The 16,645-nt window shown below is 43.2% G+C and overlaps 2 long non-coding RNA genes and 1 gene segment (V, D, J or C); 2 read left to right on the forward strand and 1 right to left on the reverse strand.

Moving 5' to 3' along the window:
• Positions 1 to 15,783, reverse strand: part of LOC131907031 (uncharacterized) — a 42,173-nt gene extending 26,390 nt beyond the window's left edge. For 5 of the 6 annotated variants that reach the window (XR_009378273.1, XR_009378269.1, XR_009378271.1 and 2 more), the window contains exons 1-2: positions 15,677 to 15,783; positions 15,302 to 15,447 (exon numbers count right to left, since the gene is read on the reverse strand). This is a non-coding gene — a long non-coding RNA (uncharacterized LOC131907031). Of the gene's footprint in view, positions 1 to 15,301; positions 15,448 to 15,608 lie in introns of all 6 variants that reach the window. The other variant, XR_009378274.1, reaches the window with a different exon arrangement.
• The window catches only part of LOC131907030 (Ig kappa chain V-III region MOPC 321-like), a 106,695-nt gene that overhangs the window by 47,851 nt on the left and 42,199 nt on the right, over positions 1 to 16,645 (forward strand).
• On the forward strand, positions 4,748 to 6,029 carry LOC131907032 (uncharacterized). Its single transcript, XR_009378275.1, has 2 exons — positions 4,748 to 4,844; positions 5,871 to 6,029. It is a non-coding gene; the product is annotated as an uncharacterized LOC131907032 (long non-coding RNA).

The raw sequence follows: 16,645 nt of genomic DNA on the forward strand, positions 1-16,645 counted from the left end.
AATGGAACTGGAATATAGAGGGCTGGGTGCTCTCCATTCTGAATATGTCTCAGGAGAGTGACTCCTCAGTCTGTGAAGGAGTCATGTGGGTCCAGAATTGGCCTTAGGTTGAGTGGGTGGACAAGCATGTCTTACCCATGGTGAAGTCCATTCATATTCAAAGTTAGGCTTTCAGAGCCCATCTGCATGTCATTCTCACTGCTCACTGCCTTTCCTGCTCCTAACGATGGTTGGAATTAAGGCCATCTAATGACCCTATGTCCCCTTCTAATCTGAACCACACCACAATCTTTTTTTTTCTTTTTGGTGAAACCTGATTGCTTTCTCTTGTTGAGAAGAATCAAAATGTGAAATAAATTGTTGTTGTAAGATACAGAAAACAATTTGCAACCTGGACAGATAGGCCATTGGTTCAGAACCCATCCTGAACTTTCAGAGGACATGGGTTCAGTTTCCAGCATCCACATGGCAGCTCACAACCATCTGTAATTCTAGTTTGAGAGAGAATCCCATGCACTCTTCTGGTATCCAAGACCACAGGCACAAATGTGGTGCACAGACATGCAGGCAAAATACTCATATACATAAAATAAAAATAAAGGCATTTTTTAAAAGTTTAATTCTGATCTAGGCTAGGCAGACTCCAGAGGAAAAGCACAGCTCCACCTCAGGTAACTAACTCATTGCAGAAAGAATTTCTCCCACAAACCTGCCCACCAGGCAGTCAGGCATCCTTATGGTGAGTGAGTCTAGTAGGCAAAATGGGAGACAGTAAGATACAGAACAATTCATGAGGGGAAAGGCAGATTTGAAGAGGCAAAGGCAGTGAGGAACAGGCTGATGTAGATGCCCTACAGCCATCCAGGTTCAGATGTCCAGGTCTGGGCTGCTTCTGAGGGCCACGACTTGGTACAAAACCCTGATGCAGCTAAGGCTGTCTGTGTTGATGTCTGTGGCTCTTGTTACCAAAGAGGGCCCTGTGTACACCCTGAGTCTGGGCCACTACCTGTGACCAGGTTGATGTCCAAGGGATGTGCTTCCACAGGGAATGTCAATCCAGGAGTCATGTGCCAAAATCCAGAACCATGGTGATGTCCAGCCCAAACTGCTGCCAGAGGAGATGTCTGGGTCCATGGCCCTGCTGTGGCTGGGCTCTGAGTTGATGTCCATGGTTCCTGTTGCCAAATAAGGGCTCTGCAGAGATCTGAAGTCTGAGCTAACACCTGAGACCATGTTGGTCTTAGATGGTCAAGTCACCGAGGCCATAAACACCTGGATAGCCCATACTGCCACCAGGGGCCATAGTGTCATCTAGTCCCGAACTAAGGAAGTATGCCATGTCTGGTTCCAAGGCCCTACCAGAGTCTGTGTCAATGTCGGTGGCTCTTCTTACCTTTGAAGGCTTAGTGGATGTCCAGGAGTCTAGGCTGCTACATTGGAACATGTTGGCATTTGGGAGACATGCTAGAACTTGTGCCATGCCCATCTCTTCGAACTGCAAGGCCAGCTAGGGCCATGATGACATCTGAGCCTGGGTTATTGCCAAGGACCATGTCTTGGACAATGGTCCTACTGCAGCCTGAGTCTGTGCTGATGCCCTTGGCCTGTGTTGCCACAAAAGGCCACACTGATGCCAAAGATCTGGGTCTTCACCTGTGGCATTCTTGGTCCCACAGCTATGCTGCTGCTGGGCACATACAGACCTGAAAAACATATGATGCCATCCAGGACCAGGGCATTGTACAGGCCTGACATGCAGCCAGGGCCATGTCTGGGTCTGTAGCTCTGCCGAAGACAGGACCTGCACTGATGTATGAGGTTCCTGTTACCATCAAAGGCAGTGTGGATGTTCAGAATCTGAGCCCACACTTGGGGCTGTGTGGGTGTTCAAGGGCCATTCTGCTGTTAGGTCCATGTCAATCTAAGTGACCTGCTCTGCCTCCTAGGGCCATGGTGTCGTCCGGGACTGGGCTGCTCCCTGTGACCACATTTGGGTCCACGGCCTGAGTGTAGCCATGGTCTGTGTTGATGTCCTTGGCTCCTGAGACCATCAAAAGCAGTGAGGATGGAGCTGCACACAGAAAGCCCTGCTCCTCACCAACTGCACCACTCCAGTGAGAGCGGGGAATGAGACAACTGAAGTCTCCAGGAAGAAGATAGGGCCCCATCCAAGTACTAACCAGGCCCGACCCTGCTTAGCTTCTGAGATTAAGCCGCCTGGGCTAGGGAGCCGGCCACCCAGACAGGAAACCGAACCTGCCACCAAGCCAAGTTAAGCAGTTTTTAATGGATTTGCCCCACGTTGGGTGCCAAATGTAGATGTAACCAACCGTCTTATTAAATAAGAAACACAGAACCAATGCAAAGAAGAAAGCCAAGAGATCAGAGCTAAGAGCCTTACCCATCTGCTGCAGCTAGCCTCTTAAGCCAAGAGACCTCTCCGAAAGAGACCTGTGTGTTTGTCTTTATATAGTCTTTCTGTTCTGCCTTCTCATTGGTTGTAAACCCAAACACATGACTGCCTCATCACTGTCACTGCCTGTCTGTAGAGACTTCCAGGTCTTCTATGGTTGGAATTGAGATTAAAGGTGTGTGTCTCCAATGCTGGCTGTATCCTTGAACACACAGAGATCTACCTAGCTCTGTCTACCAAGAGCTGGGATTAAAGGTGTGCGTCACCACCACCACCACGCTCTTGATATGGTTCTAATAGCTCTGACCCCCGGGCAACTTTATTTATTAACATACAATTAAAATCACATTTCAGTACAAATAAAATACCACCATACAGGGCCCTGTGCCTTCCCAGGGAGGCACAGTAGAACTGTCCCTGTTGGCAAAGTTGCAGGTTAGCAAACCATGAATATACAGAGTGGAAGAACTAGCCCCATAGTCTGTCACTCAGTGGCATGGGCAAGGGAGAAATACTGCCCCTCACCTCTTGCCACCTGCTGCAAGATGGAAAAGCTGGTGCCGGAGTTGCGAGAGTGGAAGAGCAGATCCTGCCCCTCATCAGCTGCAGCACTCAGGAGAGTGGACCCTCCACCTAGCCCAGGCAGCATAGTCAAGCTGACCCCAGTGGTTGTGGGAGATCTGGCCCCACCCTTCAACTGCCATGTGGTGGAAGGTGTGAGCGAGAAATGACATCCCCTATCCTCTGCCCTTCACTGCCTGTGGGACATGAGAGAGCTGACCCCGAGGTCATGAGAGTTGGAGAATTGGCACTGTTCCCCAATGGAAGCAGCACTAGGAGGAGCAGGACCTGCATCTCATCTGGGAAACACAACAGAGCTGGGACAGTGCTAGAGAGTTTGCCTGGGTGGTGAAGATGAGAGAAAGCTGGCAGGCTGACCAACCCAGCTGCATCCAAGCCCAGAAGCAAGACTACAGGTAGCCCACCCAGACACCCACCTCATCTGTGAGCTGCTGGAGCATGTGAAGGGGCCAGACACACAGACCCAAAGCTACAGAATCTCCAGGACACATGGTAAAAATAGGATATCCAAATGGAGTCCCAGTGAAGGCCTGATATTGAGGGTGTACCAGAAGCCAGAGGCCTCCAACCAGACCAATGACTCTTTGCAATAAATACTTACAAGTAAAGACATATGGACTAAAGGATATACTGTGTGACTCAGTGAGCCACACTACAGTTTCCATGCCGAGATTTTTTAATTTTCTTTTTTCTTTTCTTTTTTTTTCCGTTTGTTTTGGTTTTGGGGTCTTGGGGTTTACTTTTAAATTTTGTTTTGGGGGAGGTTTTAAGGATAGAAGGAGAAAGCAGGGAAATGGGGAAATGGATAGGACTGGGATTCATGATGTAAAATCCACAAAGAATCAATAAAAAGGCTTTTTAAAAAATAATTCTGAGGAGTAAAAGTGCTCCTGCATACATATCCATACATATACATATATGTATACATATATATCCTCTATAGCAGAGCAGTGAGAGTGCACTCCCCACATGGAACCTCAAAATAACAGACCATAATTCCACAGGGCCAGCAGCAAAATCACTTGGGATACACTTAAAATACTCTAGGGAATTCTTTGCTAATCCTAACTGTCATAGGGTGATAGAGTGACACAGAGCAGGTGTCCTTTAAGCACCAAGTCAAGCTTTTCTAAGCTGATTTGCATATTGAGGCTTCAGCCACAGTGCAGAATGCTCAAAGCACCTTTAAAGACCGTTTGCCAGTGTCCAAGAAGCAGCCTGTAGTCCAGGTCTCAGAGATGGAGTCATCTGCTCTCCTGCTGTGGGTACTGCTGCTCTGGGTTCCAGGTGAGAGGGTGCAGTGCTGGGAGCAACCACTGTGGCCATGACTGTTTTCCATGCTTTGGTGTCCTGATCATTGAAATTATGGCTTTTAATTAGTTTTGTGGTTCCTAGTCACCTTAATTTTCTTATTTTTTAATTACTTTATGTGTATGGTTGTTTGGTTTGTATGAATATCTGTGTATCACAAGTAGCCCTGTTGCCTGTGGAAGCAAGAACAGGCATCCAATCCTCTGTAATTGCAGCTACAGACATTGTGAGACACTAAGTTGGCGTTGGGGACCAGACCTAGGTACCCTGGCCAGTGCTTTTAGCCACTGAGTTATCTCTCAAGCCCTGATTTACCTAGCTCCCTCTTCTTTTTTTTTCAAGGTAAAGCTCAAGATTGCTGTTAAAGTCTGCACATACAACAGTGCTACACCAGGATGGTTTCAGTACAACTGTGACAGTAATGTGTATGTTTATCATTCTAGGCACCACTGGGGACATCGTGCTGACCCAATCTCCAGCTTCCTTGGCTGTGTCACTGGGGCAAAGGGTCACCATCTCCTGCAAGGCCAGCCAGAGTGTCAGTAACAAGTTTTTCACTTACATGTATTGGTATCAACAGAAACCAGGACAGCCCCCCAAACTCCTCATCTATGGAGCATCCCACCTAGCATCTGGGGTCCCTGCCAGGTTCAGTGGCAGTGGGTCTGGGACAGATTTCACCCTCACAGTCCATCCTGTGGAGGCTGATGATGCTGCAACCTATTACTGTCAGCAGGCTATTGAGTTTCCTCCCACAGTGCTCCAGGGCTAAACAAAAACCTCCTGGGGTTGCTGCTCACTAAGGTTCAGTCTCTCAGCTTTCTCTTTCCCCAGTACATCTCAGCCATAGAACCTAGAAGTTTTGCTTCCAAAAGGAGGAAGGGGTAACAGAAAACTTTTAAACTGTTACGTGTGTTTGTACCACTCTGTGTGCTTTATAATTTAACAACTTGTTTGCTAATAAAGACCTCTCTGGTACTATTTCAAAGAATTTCTATACTCAATAGATTGACTAGAAAGCAATTTTGAACTTACAAAAAAAAAAAAAAAAAAAAACTTTTTCTGAATCATTCAAAATAAGAGCTTTGAACATTGAAGGTTGTCAGTTGTCTTGCTGACGTTCTCACCCTAATGTGTTTTCACTTCTATGTGCTTGGGGTTACAAAAATCCCTTTTCAGTAAATCACAGATATGAGGCTTCTGTAGCTGTTTCTACTGCTTTGATTCTCACCTGTATCTCTGTGTCCATCATGAACATGTATCACAGTCTTGGATTTATCAGCTCTTCTCTCCTCCACATCCAATAGTCTAGTCTTTTTCTGCAGTATCGTCCACATGTGCAGACACACACTCTTTTTGCTTTCCTTCATTTATAATTCCATTTTCACTCTCTTTTAGTGGGTGGGGATAAATAAGGTCTCACTATATATCCTGCGCTCACCTGGGAATCACTATCTAACACTCACTGACAGTGAACTTAAACCCACCTGCCCCTATCCCCAGCAGCTGGATCACGGAACCACACCCAGCTCCATTTCATTTTCTTGTTGTTCTACCATTGCAGATGCAGGAACTCCAGAGGACCAAGAGTGCACAGCCATGATCATGGACGGTTAACTTCCCAGACACCTTCTACTTCTACGTGAGCCTTCTTTGAGAGTCTGTATCCTCCCATGTGGAACAGGAAAGCTCAACATAATGATCTTTAGCAACTTCTCTCAGATTCACATCTCCTGAGTTTTTCAAGTTCACAGTCCTAGATCACCGTACTGAAACTGTATTGTAGTAGTTTTCTACCGATGCACAATAGTTAATGCAAACTCAGTGCCTTACGAGCTCAACACCTATAATCTGGGCAGGGTGTGTCTGGGTCCTCTGCTCAGGGTCTCATAGGATACACTCAAGGTGCTGTCAGGGCTGCAGTCTCATCCGGGTGCTCAGAGACTCTCCTTCCCAGCTCAGTCAGCATGTGTACACAGAAACTCTGTGGCTGAGTTGCTACACCCTTATTAACTGTGGGCTGGCGGCTTCCCTAAGGTCCTACAGGCACTGAGAGTCCCCTGACATGTGCGATCTCAGTTATCATACCAGTAAGGGGATGCACAACAGAGAGGAAATGGCTTCTCTTTAATGGCTTTGACCTGATTAAGTCAGGCATACCCAGGTCAATCTCCCTTTAAAGGAACTTCAAATGCTCAGAATTTGTATATTTTTACATCTACAAAATCTCACTTCCTCTCTGTATTTTAGGGAGCAGCAGGTAGTGTCAAATCTGTTCACAGGCCAGAAGCAGTTGCTCCAGAAGCAGCATTAGGATATCTGGGTCTTAGGAGTCACTTGGAGCAGAGAAAAATGAGCTGATCTGGGCTTTTCTTGAACTAGAAAAAATCTTCCTGAGTGAAGTAACCCAGATTCAGAAAGACAAAAACAGTACGTACTCACTCATAAGTGGATATTGGACACAAACCATAGGATAACCAGGTTACAATTCACAATCCCAGAGAAGCTAGGGGAAAAGGAGGACCCTAAGAGGGACATACATGGAGTGCCCAAGGAAGGGGAAATAGTTAAGATCTCTTGAGTAAACTGGGAGGGGGTAGAAGGGACAGGATGGGGAATGGAAACATGAGGGATCAACATGGCTGAGTTGGGGGAGGGACAGAGAGGGAGAGCAATGAAAGAGATCTCTTGATAGAGGGAGACATTATGAGGTTAGGGAGAAACCTGCTACCAGGGAAATTACCAGGAATTCACAAGATGACCCCAGCTAAGACTCCAAGCAATAGTGGAGAAGGTGCCTGAACTGGCCTTCCCCTGTAATCAGAGTAGTGACTACCCTAATTGTCATCATAGAACTTACATCCAATAACTGAAGGAAGCAGATGCAGAGATCCACAGCCAAGCACAGGGCTGGGATCCAGAAGTTTAGTTGAAGAGAGGGAGGAGGGATCATATGAGCAAAGGGGATTAAGATCATGATGGGGAAAACCACAGTCAGCTGACCCAAGCTAGTGAGAGCTCAAGACTCTGTACTGACAACTGGGAAACCTGCATGGGACTGACTAGGCCCTCTGAATGTGGGTGACAGTTGTGTGGCTTGACCTGCTTGTGGGGCCCCTAGTTGTGGGACCAGGAGTTATTCTGAATGCATGAACTGGATTTTTGGAGCTCATGCCCTGTGGTGGGATACTTTGCTCAGCCTTGATGCAGTAGGAAGTGGCTTGGTCCTGCCTCAACTTAATATGCCAGACTTTGTTGACTCCCCAAGGGAGGCCTTACTCCCTCTGATGAGTGGGTGGGGATGGGGGTGGGAGACAAGGGAACAGGAGAAGGGGAGGAAAAGGGAACTGTGGTTGGTATGTAAAATGAAAAAAAATTTAATAAACAAAATTCTCTGTTTAGATCTGTGACCCATTTTTTTAGCTGGAATATTTGATTTGTTGATGACTAGTTGTTTGAGTTATTTTTATGTTTTGGATATTAGCCCTCTGGCAGATATGGAATTGGTAAACATCTTTTTCCACTCTGTGGGCTGAATTTTTGTTTTATTGACAGTGTTCTTTATCTTACAGAAGTTTTTCAGTTTCATGAGGTTCCATTTATTAATTGTTGACCTTAGTGCCTGCATGATTAGTGTTCTGTTCAGGAAGTTGTCTCCTATACCAATGCATTCAAGGCTATTCCCTGCTTTCTCTTCTATCACTTTCAGTGTATCTGGTTTTTTGTTAAGGTCTTTGCCCCACTGGACTCAAGTTTTGTGCAGAGTGATAAATATGGATCTATTTGCAGACATCAAGTTAGACCAGCAACATCTGCTGAAGATGCTTTCTTTTTTCTATAGTGTACTTCTGCCTTCTTTATCAAAAATCAGGTGTCCATAGGTGTGTGGATTTATGTCTGGTTCTTCAATTTGATTCCATTGATCCATGTGTCTATTCTTATGCCAAGATCAAGCTGTTTTTATTATAATAGCTCTATAGCAGAGCTTGAAGTCAAGGATGGTGAAGCCTCCAGAAGTTGCTTTATTGTACAGGATTGTTTTAGCTTTCCTGGAATTTTTATATTTCCATATGAAGTTGAGTATTGTCCTTTCAATGTCTGTAAAGAATTGTGTGGGAATTTTAATGGTGATTGCACTGAATCTGTAGATTGCTTTTGGTGGGATGGCCATTTTGACTATATAAACCTACTGGTCCATGGACATGGGAGAGCTTTCCATCTTGTGAAATCTTTAATATTTCTTCAAAGAAGTTTTTGTCAAGCAAGTCTTTCACTTGGCTGGTTAGAGTTGCCCCAAGATAGTTTATATTATTTCTGGCTATTGTGAAGGGTATTGTTTCCCTGATTTCTTTTCAGTCTTTTTGTCGTTTGTATACAGGAGGTACTGAATTTTTGTTGTTGTTGTTGTTGTTGTTGTTGTTGTTGTTGTTGTTGTTTAAGACAGGGTTTCTCTGTGTAGCTTTGGAGCCTTTCCTGGAACTCACTCTGTAGTCCAGGCTGGCCTCAAACTCACAGAGATTCCCCTGCCTCTGCTTCTCGAGTGCTGGGATTAAAAGTGTGCAGCACCACTGCCTAGTGGGTTACTGAATTTTTGAGTTAATCTTGTATCCAGCCACTTTACTAAAGGTGTTTATCAGCAGTAGGAGTTCCCTGATAGAATTTTTGGGATCACTTATGCATACTCTCATGTCATCTGCAGATAATGATACTTTGATTTCTAGGTCATCTGAATTGTGTAAGTGAATACTTCTCTCCTCAATCTCTTCATCCTTGCCCTACCTCAAGCCCTCGTCATCTCTCACATACAACACTATGTTATATTTGTTTTCAAGATCCATCTATCGTCCACAGGTCAAGTAAGAACTTCCTGCATAGTTGATTCTACAGTACACAGAGTAATTTCAACATATTTCAGAGTATTGAGTTATCAAACTAAAAGTCCTGTTTCATATAAACATATTGTAAAAGTAGCAGAAATATGTTTGGGACTATTTCAGAAACTTTTGAAAATTCTGTCTTTGTCTCAGAACATTTAACAGCTTTTTATGTAATATAACTCAGGAACTGCAACTGCAACAGCAACCTTTAAGGTAAACATCCTTATTATATTTTCCTATCAAGGGTTGTGTGGGTTAAAGGTTTAAGGGAGATGGAAGCAGGGAGATGGGAGAAAAGTAGGGGGAAGTTAACTAACACTAAGGATGTGTGAAGATGCCTCAGGAAAACCCACTAGTCTACAAGCCATTTATAAATATGTTTACAAGTGTTTGAAAAGAGGTTCTGTGTGTGTGGACAAGTCTGCTCTCAGAAGCCATGGGATACTAAAAGAAGATCTCAGTGTTAGGCATAGGCTCCTGTCCTATGAGTTATTGGTCAGGGGAGCCCTCAAAGCACCCAAAGCAACATGGGCTATACCATCCCTCTTGACTGCCAGCCATAACTAATTGGTTAAACGCTATTATACTGAAGGCACCATACACTTTGGATGTAGTACACAGAGAAGTCAGTCTCAAACAAGACTGGAAACAGGAAGTCAAACTGCCTTCAAGATATTTATATTTGGCCGGGCAGTGGTGGCGCACGCCTTTAATCCCAGCACTTGGGAGGCAGAGCCAGGCGGATCTCTGTGAGTTTGAGGCCAGCCTGGGCTACCAAGTGAGTCCCAGGAAAGGTGCAAAGCTACACAGAGAAACCCTGTCTCGAAAAACCAAAAAAAAAAAGATATTTATATTTACACCCCTAGATCAGTGACATTCTTAACCTTAGTCAGAGAAGCTTCTTTTTACACTGAGCAGTGGAACATTACCAGAGCTACAAGCAACAGTAGGGTTCATGTCTGTTTGGAATGTCCTAAGTTCTTTATTGGATAGTTTTCACAGTGCTGGAAGACCCAATGCAGGCTGCTAAGGGAGAAAAGATGTCAGTGATCTCATCCAGTGCTAGACACAGTGACTTGCCAGGCAAGATGTGTCCACTGGTGTATAAGTGGCATGACTGCTATTGGAGAAGTCAACTATTTTCTGATTGGAGTTTCAGCATGCTCCACAGGAGGGATTTCATTCTTGGTACTGTAAACCTGGCCAGAAACCCATGGCTAGGGAAGTCACAGACACTAGGGGAAGATTTACTGTAGAGGTTTTGATAAATGGTCTTGTTGTCAAACTGCCTTCTAAATATTTATATTTACACCCCTAGATTGGTGCTGTTCTTAACCCTAGTCAGAGAAGCTTCTTTTACACTGAGCAGTGGGCCATCACCAAAGCTGCAAGCAACAGAGGGTTCCGGACTGTTTGGATTGTCCTAAGTCCTCACTCCACGTGTCACATACAGTACACCTTGCCCAGATTCCCTCCCATTATTACTGAACAGGGCTGTGAACACAGAAGTGACAGATCATGACTTTATTCAAATCTAATCAGTTTCTATTTGCATTTTTACAGAAGGAAATTCAGCCTTGGTTGTGAGGAAATGGAACCATTTAGGGAATAAATGTAGTAACAGAAATGGCAGAGCTTCAACACACTATCACTCATGCCATGGATGTCTGTAGCATCTCAGGCCATGAGCTCAGTGGGAAGATGTCCTTGGTACAGATCTCTAGAACTCCTAATAGCATGGGGTGCATCAAATTCCATAACAAATCCACATTAACTGAGTAGCTCAATCATCCTCAAGCCTGTACCCCTCAAGACTAGGAATGACATGGCTGGCTTCTCTGATCAGACTCATTTAAAGTCTAAATTGAAAGGAAATTGGAAATTTTCTTTTTAAATGTGGCCCCTTTTGTCCCCAAAGATGCCCTCAAAGATGTTGCCTCACATCAAGTCACTTGCATGCCTTGAGTCTTTCTGATTTTACTTTCTGAGTTGAGACTTTATGGGCTCCTATAAATAGGTTAGGTACATTCAGGTAGTTGCTCTGTCTTTTTAGAAAATTCAAATTTAAATATATTTTATCATATTCTTCCACTCCCCCTAGTCCTTCCACACCCTGTCCCTTGCCTATCCATCTAACTTTAGGTTCTTTCTCAAAATTCAAAAGTAATAAAACCACAAAACCCAAAAAAAAACAAGAAAACAAAATAAAACCACACCAAATAGAAAAAGACTATACCCAAATAAAGGCACACACACGCACACACAAATGTGGAATTCTATATGTTGGTCAAATATTCCTACCTGTCCTGGAGTGGTTGATATACCCAGTGTCATTATATTGGAGAAAACTGATTTTCCCTCTTGCAGAGTGTGTGATAGTTCAGTTGCTAAGATTTACCCTAATAGATAGGTTTTTATTCATTCATTTTTAATATAACAAAATGAAATATAATATGATAAAACAAAAAATATCACATCAAAATTTGACAAGACAAAATAACAGAAGGAAAAGAGCCCAAGGTAAAGCACAAAATCAAGACCTACTCATTTGCACACTCAGGAATCCCATAAAAACAATAGAGTGGAAGCTATAATATATAGATAAAGGACCTAGTGCAGACCTGTGCAGACCCTGTGCATGCTGCTTCAGTCTCTGTGAGTTCATATGAGCTTTTCTCTTGTTGATTTAGACAATACTATTTCTTGGTGTTCATTATCCCATCTGGCTCTTACACTCTTTATCCTCCTCTTCTGCAGGGTTCTCTGAGCTCTGAGGGGAGGTATTTGATGGCTAAGAACAACAAAATGATTAATAGCTCATGCTGACAAGGATGTGGAGTAAAAAGAACACTCATAAATTGCTGGTGGATGACAAACAGGCTGAGAAGGAAATCAGAGATACATCACCCTTTACTATAGCCACAAATGACATAAAATACCTTGGGGAAACACTAACCAAGCAAGTGAAGGACCTATATGACAAGAGCTTTAAGTCCCTGAAAAAAGAAATTGAAGAAGACATCAGAAAATGGAAAGATCTCCCATGCTCATGGATAGGCAGGATTAACATAGTAAAAAATGGCAATCTTACCAAAAGCAATCTACAGATTCAATGCAATCCCCATCAAAATACCAACACAATTCTTCACAGACCTGGAAAGAATAATACTCAACTTCATATGGAAAAACAAAAAACCCAGGATAGCCAAAAGAATCCTGTACAATAAAACAACCTCTGGAGGCATCACAATCCCTGACCTCAAGCTCTACTATAGAGTAATAAAAACAACTTGATACTGGCATAAAAACCGACATGTGGACCAATGGAATCGAATTGAAGACCCTGACATTAATCCACACACCTGTGAACATATAATTTTTGACAAAGAAGCCAAAACCGTACAATGAAAAAAAGAAAGCATCTTCAACAAATGGTGCTGGCATAACTGGATACCAACGTGTAGAAGGCTGCAAATAGATCCATATCTGTCACTGTGCACAAAACTTAAGTCCAAGTGGATCAAAGACCTCAACATAAATCCAGATACTCTGAACCTGATAAAAGATAAAGTAGGAAGTAGTGTTGAACGCATTGGCATAGGAGATCACTCCCTAAATATAACACCAGTAGCACAGACACTGAGAGAAACAATCAATCAATGGGACCTCTTGAAACTGAGAAGCTTTTGTAGAGCAAAGGATATGGTCAACAAGGCAAAGCGACAGCCTACAGAATGGGAAAAGGTCTTCACCAACCCCACATCTGACAGAGGACTGGTATCCAGAATAAATAAAGAACTCAAGAAATTAGACATCAAAATGCCCAAGAGTCCAATTAAGAAATGGGCTATAGAACTAAACAGGGAATTCTCAACAGAGGAAACTCAAATGGCTGAAAGACATTTAAGGAATTGCTCAACATCCCTAATCATCAGGGAAATGCAAATCAAAACGACTCTGAGATACCACCTTACACCTGTCAGAATGGCTAAGATAAAAAACACTGAAGATAGCTTATGCTGGAGAGGATGTGGAGCTAGGGGAACTCTCCTCCACTGCGGGTGGGAATGCAAGCTTGTACAACCACTTTGGAAACCAATATGATGCTTTCTTAGAAAATTGGGAATCAATCTCCCCCAAGACCCAGCTATACCACTCTTGGGCATATACCCAAAGAATGTTCAATCATACCACAAGGGTACTTGCTCAGCTATGTTCATATCAGCATTGTTTGTAATAGCCAGAACATGGAAACAACCTAGATGCCCTTCAACTGAAGAATGGATAAACAAAATGTGGTACATATACACAATGGAATACTACTCAGCAGAGAAAAACAATGACATCATGAGATTTGCAGGCAAATGGATGGATCTAGAAAAAATCATCCTGAGTGAGGTAACCCAGACTCAGAAAGACAAACATGGTATGTACTCACTCATAGAAGGATACTAAATGTAAAACAAAGATGACTAGACTGCTACTCAGAACTCCAGGGAGGCTACCTAGAAAACAGGACACCAAGAAAGACACAGGGATCGCCCAGTGACAGAGAAATGGATGAGAGCTACATGAAAAACCTGGATGTGAATAGATGTAGTGAAGGGCAAGGTTTGAGGGAAAGAGAGCTTAGGAGAGCGGGAGATCCCAGCTGGATCAAGAACAGAGAGGGAGAACAAGAAATAAGAGACCATGATAAAAGAAGACCACATAAGAATAGGAAGAGGCAAAGTGCTAGAGAGGTCCACAGAAATCCACAAAGATACCTCCACAATAGACTACTGGCAATGCGTGAGAGAAAGCCTGAACTGACCTACTCTGGTGATAGAAGGGCCAAACACACTAATTGTCGAGCTAGAAATCTCATCCAATGACTGAGGGAACAGATGCAGAGATCTACAGCCAGGTCCCAGGTGGAGCTCCGGGAGTCCAATCGGCGAGAAAGAGGAGGGTTTGTATGAGCGAGAATTGTTGAGACCAAGATTGGAAAAAGCACAGGGACAAATAGCCAAATGAATGGAAACACATGAACTATGAACCAATAGCTGAGGAGCCCCCAACTGGATCAGGCCCTCTGGATAAGTAAGACAGTTGATTAGCTTGATCTGTCTGGGAGGCATCTAGGCAGTGGGAGTGGGAACTGTCCTCAGAGCATGAGCTGGCTGTTTGGAACCTGGGCCTTATGCAGGGACACTTTGCTCAGCCTGGAAGGAGGGGGCTGGACCTGCCTGGACTGAATCTACCAGGTTGAACTGAATCCCCAGGGGAGTCTTTGCCCTGGAGGAGATGGGAATGGGGGGAAGGGGGGTGGGGGAGGACAAGGGAATCCATGGCTGATGTGTAAAATTAAATTAAATTAAATTAGAAAATAAAAAAAATATTAAAAAAATACACACGCACATACACACACACACATAAATAAAACCTCTTATTTTATATGAAGTTAAAAAAAATTAAAAATACAAATAAGAATATTAATTTAACAAAAAAAAAAAACACTTCTAACCTCCATCTTTCCAACTTCTCCATCACCTCTCTCCATTTGTCTTAGGAGATTTGGGAGCTGCTGTGGATCATGCAGTATAGAGATAACATTTCTTTTTTTTTTTTTTTTTTTTTAATTTTCAAGACAGGGTTGGTTTGTCTAACAGCACTAACTATCTTTTGAAGTTGCTTTGTAGACCAGTCTGGCCTCTGCCTCCCAAGTGCTGGGATTACAGGCAAGGTTACAATTCTTAATATCATTTTGTAAAATAGGAAAATGACAAGTAAAAAAGCCAACAGTTCAACTGGGACAGAAATGACAACAGTGTCCACACGGTTTTCTTCATTGTGTGTCAAGCACAACACCCACTAGATAGTAGTCACACGAACTAATTGTGACCATTGTTCCAGGAGTTCTCTTTGCACTATACATAAACCTCATCCTTCTTGGTCAAATTCCAGCATGTTAGCAGCAGGCCAGGCTTTCATATATCAGTTCCATTGTCCTCCTTCCTAAAGCCCAGCCCATCCTTTCACCGTACCCAGTGCTCAGGCCTCCTGTGCATTTTAAAGGGCTCATCTTGAACTGTTTATGACCAAATCTCTTCTCTCAGGGCTGGCATCAAGTACCTACTTCTCAGTGATCATCCCTGTTTGCACATGTGTTGCTTTCCACACAGCTACTTATATCCCTGTCCCCTACATCTTCTGTTCCATCATCTTGTCATTCTTTCTGTCAGAGGGTACTGACTGGCCTTTCCTGATGAGAGGGTAGTTCTGCTGCACAGAAGAAAAGTACCAATGTTAAGGATTAGAAAGTTAAGTTATAAGTCAATAAAAACAAGAATGAAATCAGTATGAATAAAAATAAATATTAACAGAACTATATACAAAAATAGATGAAGATGTGGGGCTTGGGGTGAGGCAGAAGATTTGGTCACCTGTGTAAGCCAGGCATTGTATCCAGGGCTACCTGAAAACTCAAGATCCTCCTGCCTCAGCTTCCTACCTGTTTGGATTACTGGAATACATCACCATGTCTGACAGAAGAGTGGTTCTTGATGCCATAATGCAAAAGAAGTCAAGAGCACCAAAGACAACAGGAGAATCTCATGGAAGCAGTAGAGGAATGACATCACAAATATTCATTATTATGTCCCACCACCACTGAACCACCCTCAAAGTAAGAACTATGTGATTGGGAGCTGTTTAAAAATTACATGGCCCTTTGCATGGATATTATACATGGTATAATATAGGAATGTTTTTATTATGAACATAAATAAGAAATATCACCTTACTTTCCATATTATAACAGGTCAACACTCTAGTTTTGAATTCAAAAATCAACTATAAATGAGCACACCCACACCTCAAAAAAAAGACAAAATGTGAAGAATAACTTGTTTATTTCATAGGATGTGTACTTGTATTGCCATGTTTCTCTCATCTTTGAACTCTAGTTGGTTCACACTGAGCAACAGTACAGTGAATGTGCACAGTAAAATAAAAGGAGCCAACTCTATAGAGCAGAGACCCGGAAAAAGAAACAGTGAGTGTGAGCTGAGGAGTAGGGAATTGTCCATTCTTCTCTTTCTTTCCTCACTTCTTTCCTTTCTTCCTTTCTCTTTCTTTCTTCCTTTCTCTTCCTCCCTTCCTTGGTCCCTCTCTCTATCGTCATTCTTCCCCTCCTTCCTCCCTCTTCCCCTTCACTCCCTCTCACTCCCCCCTCCTCTACTTCTTTCCTCTTCCTCCCACCTCACCAGTTTCTCTCCTTCCTCTCCTACCTCCTCACTCGCTCACTCCTTTCTTCCTACATATCTTATTCCAGTGCTTCTTTTTTCTCTCTTATTCTTACTTCTTATTAACTAATAAATTTTTTTCATTGTCTTATTTAATTAAAATACTACTGTGTCATTTTCTCCCTTAAAATCTTGCTAGAAAATCCATCCTTCTGGCTAGGTAAATCAAGAAAGGG

Source organism: Peromyscus eremicus, chromosome 3 (assembly GCF_949786415.1).
Source record: "Peromyscus eremicus chromosome 3, PerEre_H2_v1, whole genome shotgun sequence".
NCBI lineage: Eukaryota > Metazoa > Chordata > Mammalia > Rodentia > Cricetidae > Peromyscus > Peromyscus eremicus.